Below are 12,957 nucleotides of genomic sequence, written 5' to 3' on the forward strand. Positions count from 1 at the left end.
AATGCAGGTTATATTACAGCGATGGCTCAATCACGTCCTAATTTCAACAGCTAGCATCCTGGTGACAGGTGCAAGAAGTGGCCTCAAGGTACATGACCTATTTGAGAATATACAGTCATTGGGTAGCAGAATAGATAAGATCGCAGGAAGTTGGATTAGGCCTGAGGGCATGTAGGAAGCAGACTGGAGGTCGATTTTTACAATCGCAAGCGTGCTGACACCCTCTTTTATCTTCGATAGTTCGCACTTGACCTTAAATGGTTGTACTATTATACTTTTGTTCGCTTAGCTTCAAACTGTGGGTCATTCTACATAGGAATATTGATTTGATTTCCCGTGGCAACCAATACAGTTTCATAACGTATGCTAATTTGGCTTAATTTATGCTGTCATGAGGGAGTGTGTATATATGTCAGCCCATTAAAAATAAGAAGCCAACTGAGAATATTGATAGTAAGTCAAGTTTCAGGGGTTACAGTTTGAGAAGACATTCACTGGCAAGAATCCATGTTTGTTTTAGTCAGCACAAAAGTATAATATGTGGATGAAGCTAGCAGTAAGCATGGTTGCCATAGCTGTATTCAGATCAAAATTTTGTATAGAGTGAAATGTTGCATGATACTGCTTATGTGCAAGTTGTGCACAACTAACCATAATCAGATAATTGGCGTCAGGCACACACTAAACACATTTAAACTTGGTACTATACATAGTTGATACGTCATACGTTATCGGAAATTCAATTTGGCTCCCGGGTGCATATGCTCGCTCTACCAAAAAATATATTTTGAAGTGTCGAAAAATTTTGACAAAAAATTCTACCTTTAGATCTCCACAATATATGTTCGTACGCCAAGTTTCAAGAAAAACCGATATTTTTTGTGGTCTATATAAAAAAGAGAAAATTTATGTTGTGACAAGCTTTATTTTAAGCACTGAATTTTGCCTTTTTTACACATGCCACAAGATAAGTAGAATTTTGACGAAACAACTTTGTGGACGTGTAGCATGTGAAGATGTTCGTGCGAATTTTTTGTTTCAAATTTTTTGATGTTTCAAAATGTATCTAAGATGCATTTTAAAATAAAGAGATCATATGATTCCATGTGCTAAAACACCACTCCCGTACCTTATAAGAAAACAAGTTTGACATTAGCATTTCTATGGCTAAAATACCATTCTAGAAGGTGGAAATCAGAACAATAATAGACTGATAGTACTTCTCCTCCCGGAAATTCAATTCGGCTCCCGGGTGCGTATGCTCCCTCTACCAAAAAAACATATTTCGAAATGTCAAAAAATTTGGATAAAAAATTCTACATGTACATCTCCATAATGTATGTGCATTCGCTAAGTTTCACTCAAAACCAATATTTTTTTGTGGTCTATGTAAAAATGAGAAACTTTATCTTGTGAAAAACATTATTTTTAGCACTGAATTTTGTCTTTTTTACACACGTCACATGATAAGTCGATTTTTTATGAAACTACTTTGTGAGCGCGTAGCACATGAAGATGTACGTACAAATTTTTTGTTTCAATTTTTTTGAAATTTAAAATGTACATAAGATGCATTTCAAAATATAGGGAGCATATGCACCCATGTTCCAAAACACCGCTCCCTTCTCCTCCCTCCTTCCTACAAGTTGTTCTCGGTGCAACCTTTGCCATCTCATCTCTTCTTTTTGCATCTTTACCTTCCTCTCAACGGCACCTGCTACCCCGACCCGCAATTGAAACAGAAGAGCTAGGTGCAACCTGCAAGATAAACAAGCAAAATATCTTATAGTTAGTATTTTAGTCTTTTTACCAAAACAAAACAGAAAAGTGTAGCAAGACTGCAGCTATCTTTATTAGCCATGATTCCTATGTTCCCAAAAGATGATTTTGTCCTGAGCTTCACATGGTTCAGCATACTTATTCCAAATAGGCCATCCAGGCATAGTATGGAAATTATAAGAGTGATCCAGATCTAATGATTGGGACAACACCATTTTTTCCTGTAGCACACTACTAAAAGTCCCCCGCAATTGGATATTGATAAAGGAATGAGGTATCCAATTGGCTTGGAAATGCTAAGTTTGTAACTGAAGGTAGAAGTCTGTGTAGGCAGATTTCGTAGACAATATCTCCACCTGTTTAAAACACAAACTAGGCTTACCACAAACTCAATCCATCAACAGCATCTTGTAAATAGGGAGATGCAGGAACTCTGAGAAACAAGAGAAGCACATGAAAGAAATCTAATTAACTCATTGCTGTTACAACCACATACATACATGTTAAATTCATGCAGCCAACCCATGGTACAATCGATGCCATACATACATGTTAAATCCTATCAAATTTCCCTAAGCAATCAAAAAAAGATGTATATTGCATATTGGAGCAGCAACAGATTTTGATATAAAAAAGAAAGTCGGTATCAAAACCATATTATGAACTTAGGGGACCTACTTCTAGCTACAACTGCTACGTGTCCATTGGTTTCTTCTGGAAAGCTGACAAAAACTACAACATCGTCAATGTAGACCAAGAAAAGTCACCAGCAGGCTGTTGATCACAGCTGCAAGTGAATTTGTGTTATTATACCTGAACAATGGAACCTCCAAGACCAATTCCCTCGAAGAACTGATGGAATCTGAGGGCACCCACAAGATGGTCGTCTGCCTAAGCGATGCGCCCAGGGACACCCCAATGATCGACGAGTGCACCAAGATTCCCAGCTCCAAGCCATGCACAACATAACCATAGTTAGCATGTTATTATCTATAGACAGTGCCATACTTTGGTGCATTCAGTCACTGCAAAATGCCAAATTGATTGCAGAATCTGTCAATGGTGCTAAATTCCCAAATTTGCAAGGCTGGAAAAAAGGGCTTCATCTCCAAATGCAGAGTGGCCGACACATCATATCAATGGAGCAAGGCATTGTTCCAGTTATCCTCATTTGGATTCTCTAACTTCAGACGGTGACAATACGAATGCCTAATGAGTACTGTGAGAGATATTTAATTTACCAATTTTTCAATTGATGTCGAATCAAGTGGCTAGCACTTTCATTTGCCATTGCGACCTCCAATCTCAATAAAAATTCGAATGTCTGAATTATTAGGACTATGGTTCTAGCCATAACAAACAGTTTTATTTGTAATGATATGCAAGAAGCAGATTTTATATTACCGGTTGGGTCGGAAAGGGGGCTCATCAGAGCGTCCACTCTGACGGATTGCTTCGGCGGCCGAGGCATTCTCCGGCGAGCCGGCAATGGCCAGACCACCCTTGGCCGTGCGCTGCAGAAGCGCTCAAAGACAATAAAGTGTATATGAGATGACAAATAGTCTCCTGAAAAAGCAACCTACTCCCTCCGTTCTAATTTAGTTTACATTTTAGAAAAATGAGACAAACTAATATTGCATTTATTAGTACTACTTAGATATGCGAACAACCAATCCAAGCTACATTGAAAATAACAACAACCAATAAAGAGAGCAAAACCACTTCGTTTTCAGTGTTGTTGTTAACTAAAAGCTAGAATATAGAGTATTTCAGAACAAATTTTAAGACTAGAATGTAGACTATTTCAGAACGGAGGGAGTATGTACCAATTCTTTTCAGCTGTTCCTCATCTGTTTCAGACCCCGCGTAGCGACTAAAAATCAGAGAGATGGACATGAGTAAGGGCATCTCCAACGTGGCCACCCATCCCGCGCCCGCGCGTGCGGATGGATCCAACCGGACAACAACGCGGCCACGCACCGAAAATGCGGATGGCCGCGGCGTCCGGAACGACGCAAACCCGGCCCAAATCTGGGCTACATTTGCGTGGCCGTCCGGATGCTCGCCTGCTCGTCTCCCTTGGGCCCACTTGTCAGTGACCGCGGTGGCTTATTAAATGTGGACTGGAGGGATCTGTCCCTCCAGTCCACTCCCCACTCCACTGTCCACTCTCTCGACGCGCAATCGCCGTCATGGCCCCGAAGCAACGGTTCGCTCCCGGAGCGAACGACGGGGAGACCAGCAGCAGCCGCCGTCCTCCGCCGGCGCTGTGGGCCGGAGAAAACCGCGGCGGTCTCCACATCGGAGAGGCCGCCCGCCGCGGCGCGGCATTGGCGCAACCGGCGCCGCTGCTGCCGCAACCCAAGCCGGAGTCCTCGGCGTCCTCGGAAGAGGAAGCGAAGTGGCCGCAACTCCAAGCGGTCATTCGCACCTCCGCGATGGAGGAGGAGGCCCGGCAGGCGGTCGAGGACGCCGAGGCCTGGGCCTTGTACGACCAGGCCCGCGCGGCGGCAGGAGGAGCCAAGGCTCCGACGCGAGGAGCAGATGCGGCAGGAGGCCAGGCGCCGCGTGGAGGAGGAGCGGCGCAGAAGGCCATGCGCCTCGCCTGGCAGGAGATGGAGCAGCGCCTCAGGGAGGAGGCGCAGCTCCGGGCAGCATCGGTGGAGCAGCGGGCGGCTCCGGACCCGCATCCGCCTGGGAGGAGGCCCTGTGGTCTCCGTGGCCGGAGTCCCCGGCGCGGTCGAGCCACAACAGTGCCTCGCCGCCCGGGGACGTCGTCGACGCCGACATCGACGACACCCACAGGGACTAGGCGGCGCACCGACGGCCACCGCGTCCTCGACCAAACCCTAGTAGAGGGTTTTTATATTTGTTTTAAATTTTAAAGCCCATATAGAGGGCTTCTTTTGTTAGTTTATTGCCCAAAATAGGGCTATGTACAAATTTTCCCAAAATAGGGCATATGTAATGAAATTTCGTTTAAATTTACATTTTTAATTTCTTTTTGTTTTTCTTCACATTTGCACTGCGTCCGCGCGTCCAACCCAAACGGACAAGCGGACGCGGGCCACTGTCCGGGTGTCTGCACGGCCGCCCAAACGGTCCAAAACAGATGGCCCAGCGCGTCCGTTTGGGTCGCAGGGTTGGAGATGCCCTAAAAGGACTCAATTAAGTTACCACAGAAGAGAAAGAAGAAACAACAAGTAATAAATTGCGGAACAAGAAAAACTCACCAAATCGATTCTCCCACTCTGCTAGTGGCCATGGACGATGAGAACTCCACCTTTTTCCTTGGCTTATTTTGCGGATACTTAGAGCATCTCCACCGCCGTGCTCCATAGCGGTCTTGATAGTGTTTTGGGGGGCGGCAACAAAAATAGGATCACACCGGTGCGCCCTAAATAACGCCAGTGCTTTTTCGAGCCCAATAGAAGCGCCGGCAACCCGCCCATTCGCGAAGAGCGCGAATCGGACGCGCCGTCGCCTCGCAAGACGAATTTTTTGGGGCGTGGGAGCCGCTTGTCAGCCACACATCCCAAAAGTATACATCTTTTTCACCAAAACCCCGTTCCCTCCGCCGCTCATTTCTCCCGCCCGCCGCTCCATCTCCCATCCAGCCTCCAACCCAAAAAACCCTCGCCGCCACCATGCCACCGAAGAGAAAAGCTCCGACGAAGGCAGGGAAGGCGCCGACGAAGGTGCCGCCGAAGTCGCGCACCGTCGCACCGAAGGAGAAGCCGACGAACATGTCGCAGGAGGCGTGGGAGGACGAGAAATGCCGCTGCTCCTTTGCGATGGCCGACCGCAGGAGGCGCCGCCTCGCCGCTCTTGAAGCCGCGAAAGCGGCGTCTGCTGCGGAAGTGTGCCTCAGCTTGGGCGGCGTCCAGTCCGAAGGGAGCCAGCAGCCCGTCGGCCTCAACTTCTCGAGCTCACCGTCGTCACCAGGGTACTACGCGGGGTACTACGCGGAGGGGCCGTCGCTCTCGCATATGTGGCTGTCGCAGATGGACGGCCGCGCCCGCTACTCCCCCGAGTGCGCGGACAGCGACATGACCTTCGACCCCAACGCGCCGTTCTCGCCGGATTCGGCGCTGAGGGGAAGCAACGCCTTTCACTTGGGCGTGGACCTGAACTCATCGTCTGACCTGCGCCGCCCAGGAAGCACCGATGGCCACGTGACAGACGACACCGGCATGTCCATGGGCGAGGATGAGGTGCATTTCCTTACTTTTTATGTGTTATGTGCATCGTAAACACCGTCGACGACTCAAAGTAGGTAACTTGTTGCGTAGATTGCCGCCGGGGACGAGATCCTCACCGGCTTCATACGCGGCCACGCCTACGAACCCCCCGTCAATGAGTATGAAGAAGAGGCCGAGGGGGACGAAGGTGAGGAGGAGGTCCAGGAGGAGCTGATCGACGCCGACACCGGCGTGACCACGACGATGATGATGACGACGCGCAGACGGACCGGCGGCATTCATGGTCCGAGGTGGAGGTCTTTGGAGGATGAATGTCTCATCGACGCATGGAAGCAAGTGAGCTTTTGTTCCATCACCGGCGCCAACCAAACCGGAGGCAAGTACTACAAGCGCATCCTCGATTCATTGAACGAGAAGAAGAACTATGGTGAGTACGCCAACATCAACATGGTCCAGAATGAGGGAGCCCTCTCCCATCGTTGGAACATCATCAAGGCGGCGTGTAGCAAGTTCCATGGATATTATGAGACAATTAAGTGATATGGGGTTGCCCGATCTTCTCAGTAAGCATGGTGGTGATGATGATCACGGGATGAACACAACGGAGATAACTTGAAGACGAAGTGGATGATAACTTGTATGACGCAATGAAGTCTCTCGATTGGTCCCTGTCGCCAATGCAACAGCTCTCAACCCTGCAAGATATTCGCAACTCCACACACTTGCGCACGTAGCCGCCGACCACGAAGCGGTAAGTTCCAACCGTCTAATTCCCAATGGAACAGCAGATCACACAAGACTTTCAGGGTATACACCAATTCAATGCAATATGGTGTAGAAATTCGATAGAGTTGCAAAGCAATCAACTATGAACTAGGGTTTATCTTAAACGTGGTCTAAACCTAATTTGGGGGCATCCTGGGCACTTATATAGGGGTTCAGGACGACCAGGGTTCGAGAAAACACATATAAAACCGACCCAGATCGGGATCTGGTCGAGACAGACTCGGACTCGGCCGGCGTGGGTGCCGGTCTACCGGGCCTGGGACCGGCCAGTCCGGTTTGGACCGGGCCTGGGACCGGGTCATGACCGGGGCGTCGAGGTGACATACTGTACACCCCTCCGGTTGGCACCAGTGCAGGATCCGGTCGGAACCGGGCTCACCCGGCGTGGGGGCCGGTTGGACCGGGCCTGTGACCGGGTCGGCCGACGTGGCGGCCGGTCGGACTGGGCCTGGCACCGGCCTTGATAGCTTCTTCCTCCTCCCTCGCGCATGCCTCCCGCTCCTCCCTCGCGCGTCCATGGGATGTCTTCATGTCCATCTTCATGTCCAGCTCCATGTCCAGCTTCACGTCCAGCTGCTCCTCTCCTCCTTGTGCGATGCTTGCTCCCTCTTCGTACCTGACCATGCATAAGTAAAAGGACTTAGGCAGTACAAAGTTCTCATCGATCAAAGTATCATTTAGGAACAAGTTCACCTGTTGTTTTAGTAGCTTCGCACGAGCTCTTGTAATTGGTCCAATCCTGACTTCATTGGACTTGAGCTTCACAGCAGCATCGTCTTCATCTTGCAATGACGGAGGTAGTAGTGTAGTAGGGATGTCCTCATCATCTCCCCCCTTCAAAAGGCGTCGACCTCGACGCTCCAAGGTCTTCTCCGTCATATGGTGTCAAATCAGCCATATTGAAAGAATTGCTGACACCAAACTCATCAATTGGAAGATCTATAGAGTATGCATTATCATTGATCTTGGCAAGCACTTTGTAAGGACCAGCACCACGAGGAAGCAACTTGGACTTCCGTAGCTTCGGGAACCAATCCTTGCGAAAATGTACCCAGACCATATCACCAGGCTTGAACAACATCTCCTTACGCTTCTTTTTCACTCTTGCAGCATTTTTCTTGTCTTTCTTCTCTATCAACTCTTTAATCTTCACATGAATCTTTCGCACAAAATCTGCCCTCTTGGATGCCTCCATATTGACTCTCTCATGTATGGGTAGAGGCAACAAGTCAAGTGGAGTAATGGGTTTGAAACCATACACCACCTCAAAGGGACACAACTATGTGGTAGAATGTACCGCCCTATTGTAAGCAAACTCCATATGCGGTAAACAATCTTCCCACTCCTTCAGGTTCTTCTTGATCATGGATCTCAACAGTTGTGACAATGTCCTATTCACCACCTCAGTTTGACCATCAGTTTGGGGATGACAAGTATTACTGAAAAGTAGCTTTGTCCCCAGCTTTCCCCAAAGTGTCTTCCAGAAGTAGCTCATAAACTTCACGTCACGATCAGAAACAGTAGTCTTCGGGACTCCATGTAGACCTACAATCTCCCTGAAAAACAGGTTAGCAATATGCGACGCATCGTCGCTCTTGTGGCAGGCAATAAAATGTGACATCTTAGAGAATCTATCCACTACCATAAATATAGAATCATGTCCTCTTTTAGTACGCGGTAAACCCAACACAAAATCCATACTAATGTCTTCCCATGGTGTAGTATGTGCCGATAAAGGAGTATACAAACCGTGAGGCTTCAGCTTGGACTTGGACTTGTTGCAAGTAATGCATCTCTTCACATATCTGTCCACATCCCGCTTCATCTTTGGCCAATAAAAGTGGGCAGCTAGCATGAGTAGCGTCTTCTTATGCCCAAAGTGACCCATCAAACCTCCAGGATGAGATTCCTGCAATAAGAGCAAACACACATACGATTCTGGAACACATAGTTTGTTAGCTCTAAACAAGAACCCATCATGTATGTGATATTTTTCCCATGCTTTACCAATAGCACACAAGCGATATGGTTCAGTAAAATCATGAGCAGTAGCATACAAATCACATAGAACTTCTAATTCAGGAATTTCAACAACAAGTTGAGTTAATAGCATCTTCTTCCTAGATAGAGCATCAACAACAATATTATCTTTTGCCTTCTTATGCTTAATAATGTATGGAAAAGACTCAATGAACTCAACCCACTTAGCAAGACGCCTATGCAAGTTAGATTGAGCTTTCAGATATTTTAAAGCTTCATGATCAGAATGTATGATAAATTCTTTTGGCCACAAATAATGTTGCCAAACCTCAAGAACTCTAATTAAAGCATACAATTTTTTTATCATATATAGGATAGTTCAACTTAGCACCGTAAAGTTTCTCGAAAAAATATGCAATTGGGCGACCCTCTTGCACCAACACACCACCAATTCCAATACCACTAGCATCACATTCAATCTCAAATTGCTTATTGAAATCAGGAAGTGCAAGCAACGGTGCAGAAGTTAACAATCTTTTCAGTTTATCAAAAGCATGATCTTGGGCTGCGCCCCACTCAAATGAAACACCCTTTTTAGTCAAGTCATTCAAAGGTGCAACAATAGTACTAAAATTGGGCACAAATCTTCTATAGAACCCAGCTAGACCATGAAAACTTCTTACTTGACTCACATTCATGGGACTAGGCTAATTTTGAATTGCTTCAATTTTAGACACATCTACTTCTACTCCATGCTTAGAGACAACATAACCTAGAAATATGACCTTATCTTTGCAAAATGTGCACTTCTCAAGATTACCATAGAGTTTACTATCACGCAACTCTTGCAAAACATATCAAATATGTATAGTATGATCAGATTCATTGCGGTTGTAGATTAATAGGTCATCAAAGTATACAACCACAAACTTGCCAATAAAATCACGCAAAACATGGTTCATCAGTCTCATGAAAGTGCTAGGTGCATTAGTTAAACCAAAATGCATTACTAACCACTCATATAAACCAAATTTTGTTTTAAAGGCTGTTTTCCATTCACCCCCCTCTTTCATCCTAATTTGATGATAACCACTACGCAAATCAATTTTAGAGAAAACAGCAGCACCACTCAATTCATCTAGCATATCCTCTAAATGGGGAATAGCTAGGATGACGATATCGAATAGTAATGTTGTTTATCGCTCTACAATCTACACACATGCGCCATGTACCATCTTTCTTAGGAACTAGAATAACATGAACAACACAAGGACTAAGACTTATGCGGATATAACCTTTGTCGAGTAGCGCTTGTACTTGCTTCTGTATCTCCTTCGTCTCTTCGAGGTTCGTCCTATATGGCGCCCTATTGGGCAGCGAGGCGCCGGGGATCAAGTCTATTTGATGCTCACTACCACACAATGGTGGCAATCCTGCGGGCACCTCCTCCGGAAACACGTCGCTAAATTCCTGCGAAACACTAGAAACACCAAGAGAAATAGGGGTCATGTCACTAGAAACCAAAACCTCACCCTTGTACATGAGCACAAGAGGCATGGCTGTAGGATCCTCACTAAATTCTCTCTTGTCCTCTTTGGTGGCTAATAAGACTAAGGAATCTACTCTCTCACTTTTCGTTATATCACTCACGGCATTACAATTCTCTCGCCTATCTATAGGTGCATCCTCCAAGTTTACTTCAACTTTTTTGACGAGATTCATTGATAATTTGTTGTGGGGACATAAGCTGCAAGTTAATTTTCTTGCCCTTGAACTCCAAGTGATATGTATTGGCACAACCATTGTGTTGCACAGAACGGTCATAGAGCCATGGCCGACCTAATAGTAGGTGACACACCGTTATAGGAACCACATCAAAATCAATGGAATCCTTATACGTTCCAATCTCAAACTCAACACGCACCATGTGGTTTACCTTCATCTCACCATTGTCGCTCAACCACTGAATATAGTATGGATGCGGGTGCGGTAGATACTTTAGTTTCAGCTTGGTACACAACTCCTTGCTTGCTAAAATGCGGCAACTCCCGCCATCAATAATGACCTTGCAAGCCTTGTCAGGACCAACTAAAGCTTTTGTTTGGAACAAATTGCAGCGTTGAGTAGATGCACTTGGCAACACATTAAGAGCACATTGAGACACAACAATAGTGCGAGCTTCAGACGGATAAGCATCTACACCATCACAGTCATAGTCATCATCTTCTGGAGCATATGGATCAACATCATCTCCAGTCTCATACTCATTGTCCTCATTGATAATCATGACTTTGTGGTTCGGACAATCTCTCTTGAAGTGACCCTTGCCACCACATGTATGACAAGCCATATCACGGTTGCACGTAGTAGACATGCTAGAACCATTTGTACTCGCAGCAGGATCGGGCCTCTTTGTGTTGGACACATTGGAAACTGGCTTGCTAGACGAAGTAGGAAACTGTGCGGAGCGCGATGATGGAGCCGGCGCCGTAGATGGGGGCGCCCTAGGCGTGTAGCGCCCAGCTCCCGTAGCACAACCTTTGATTTGCGCTTCTTCAGCCAACTGTGCTTCGGCTTCTCTTGCATGATGTAGCAACTCATTCATTGTAGTGTAACTGTGATGACGAACAATGCCTTTGATATCATACTTCAAACCATGTAGAAAACGTTGCATTGTCATCTGAATTGACTCACGGACACGGCCACGCTGCATAAGCATCTCCATCTCCATGAAATAAGTATCAACAGTCTTCACACCTTGTCTCAATAGGGTCAACTTATCATATATAGATCGCAAATAGTTAGTGGGAAAGAAACGAGCTTGCATAATGGCCTTCATCTCGCGCCATGTAAGAACTGGCAATTCGTTATCTTCCTGACGAGTACGTGTAACTCCATACCACCAACGCAATGCATAGCCATCAAATTCTGAAGAAGCAAGCTTAACCTTCCTATCTTCAGTATAGTGATGTAAGCGCCACAACTTCTCAATCTTCAGCTCCCAAGTGAGGTATTCTTCAACATCAGCACCTCCTTCAAATTTGGGTACGGAAAACTTTGGCTTACCCAAACCATCGTCTTGCTGTTGTGGATAAGCACGACGAGCTCTGAGTTCAACAAAGCCACAACCTTGGTTACCACGTCTAGCACCACGACCAACACCAGGTGCTTCATCCTGAAGCTCAGGGTCTTCATCTTCTTGTTGCTGTTGTTGGGTGAGATTATCAACAGCTAGTTGCAAAACTTGAAGACTGCGCTGGATATCCGTCATTTGATCTTGCATTGTGGTGGCGGTCTCATTAGTAGCATCCAGCTTCTAGGAGATCTCTTGAGCAGTCCCCCTAAGTTCATCGTTCTGAGTGCGGAATTCACGTCGCATCTCATTACGAAGAGCTTCATACTCCCTCCATGTCATCACATCGGCGGCCTCCTTGTTTTTCGGGTTAACAATTTTCTCATCACTAGAAGACATGGTTAGTAGGTTAGTGCACTAAAACAAATATATATGGTGGTACTCTCACAACTCACTCAAAACTGATAAGAAAATGAAATCTTACCACTCCAAAGTGAATTAGTGTTGCTTACCACTTGTAGTGACAATTAGTGCACGAATGTAGCAAAGCGGATATCAAGGGTATAAGAACAATCACAAGACAAAGCAGGATATATGTAGGGCTGTAGGTAGGCTACCTATTTGCACCAATAACAAGATCTAGCCTTGACCGTAGATAACCAATGATACTCACACAAGGCGATAAATGTGGCAATGCAACTATATGGATGAAAAGGTTGCAATGCACTGGATAGACACTAGCAAAGTTCAACGAAACAGGCACAAGATTGCTCAACTACAGGTGCAGAAAAGTAAACTAGGCCTTCACTTGAAATTTACTAGCACTTCACTTTTTATTTTTGGATTTTCTTTTGTATCACACACGCAGCTATGTAGCTCTTTTTTGCTTCTTTTCTATTTTGCCTTTTTTTTATTTTTATGACTCAACTCCTTGATAACACGGCCAACAAAAATTTCAAAGCACCAAAACCCTAACGAGGAGCCAGTCGAGCGGTAAAACTAGTCTCTTCTGGGGAAGCTCCTAGTCACTTATATCGAAAGGCTGTGTCTATGGTTGGGACAAGCGCACTGTACGCTATGTGGACTCGGAGTAACAAAAACTGAAACTAGATGATAGCGGAAACACAAACCCTAACA

The sequence above is a fragment of the Lolium rigidum genome, chromosome 2, assembly GCF_022539505.1.
Source record: "Lolium rigidum isolate FL_2022 chromosome 2, APGP_CSIRO_Lrig_0.1, whole genome shotgun sequence".
Taxonomy (NCBI): Eukaryota; Viridiplantae; Streptophyta; class Magnoliopsida; order Poales; family Poaceae; genus Lolium; species Lolium rigidum.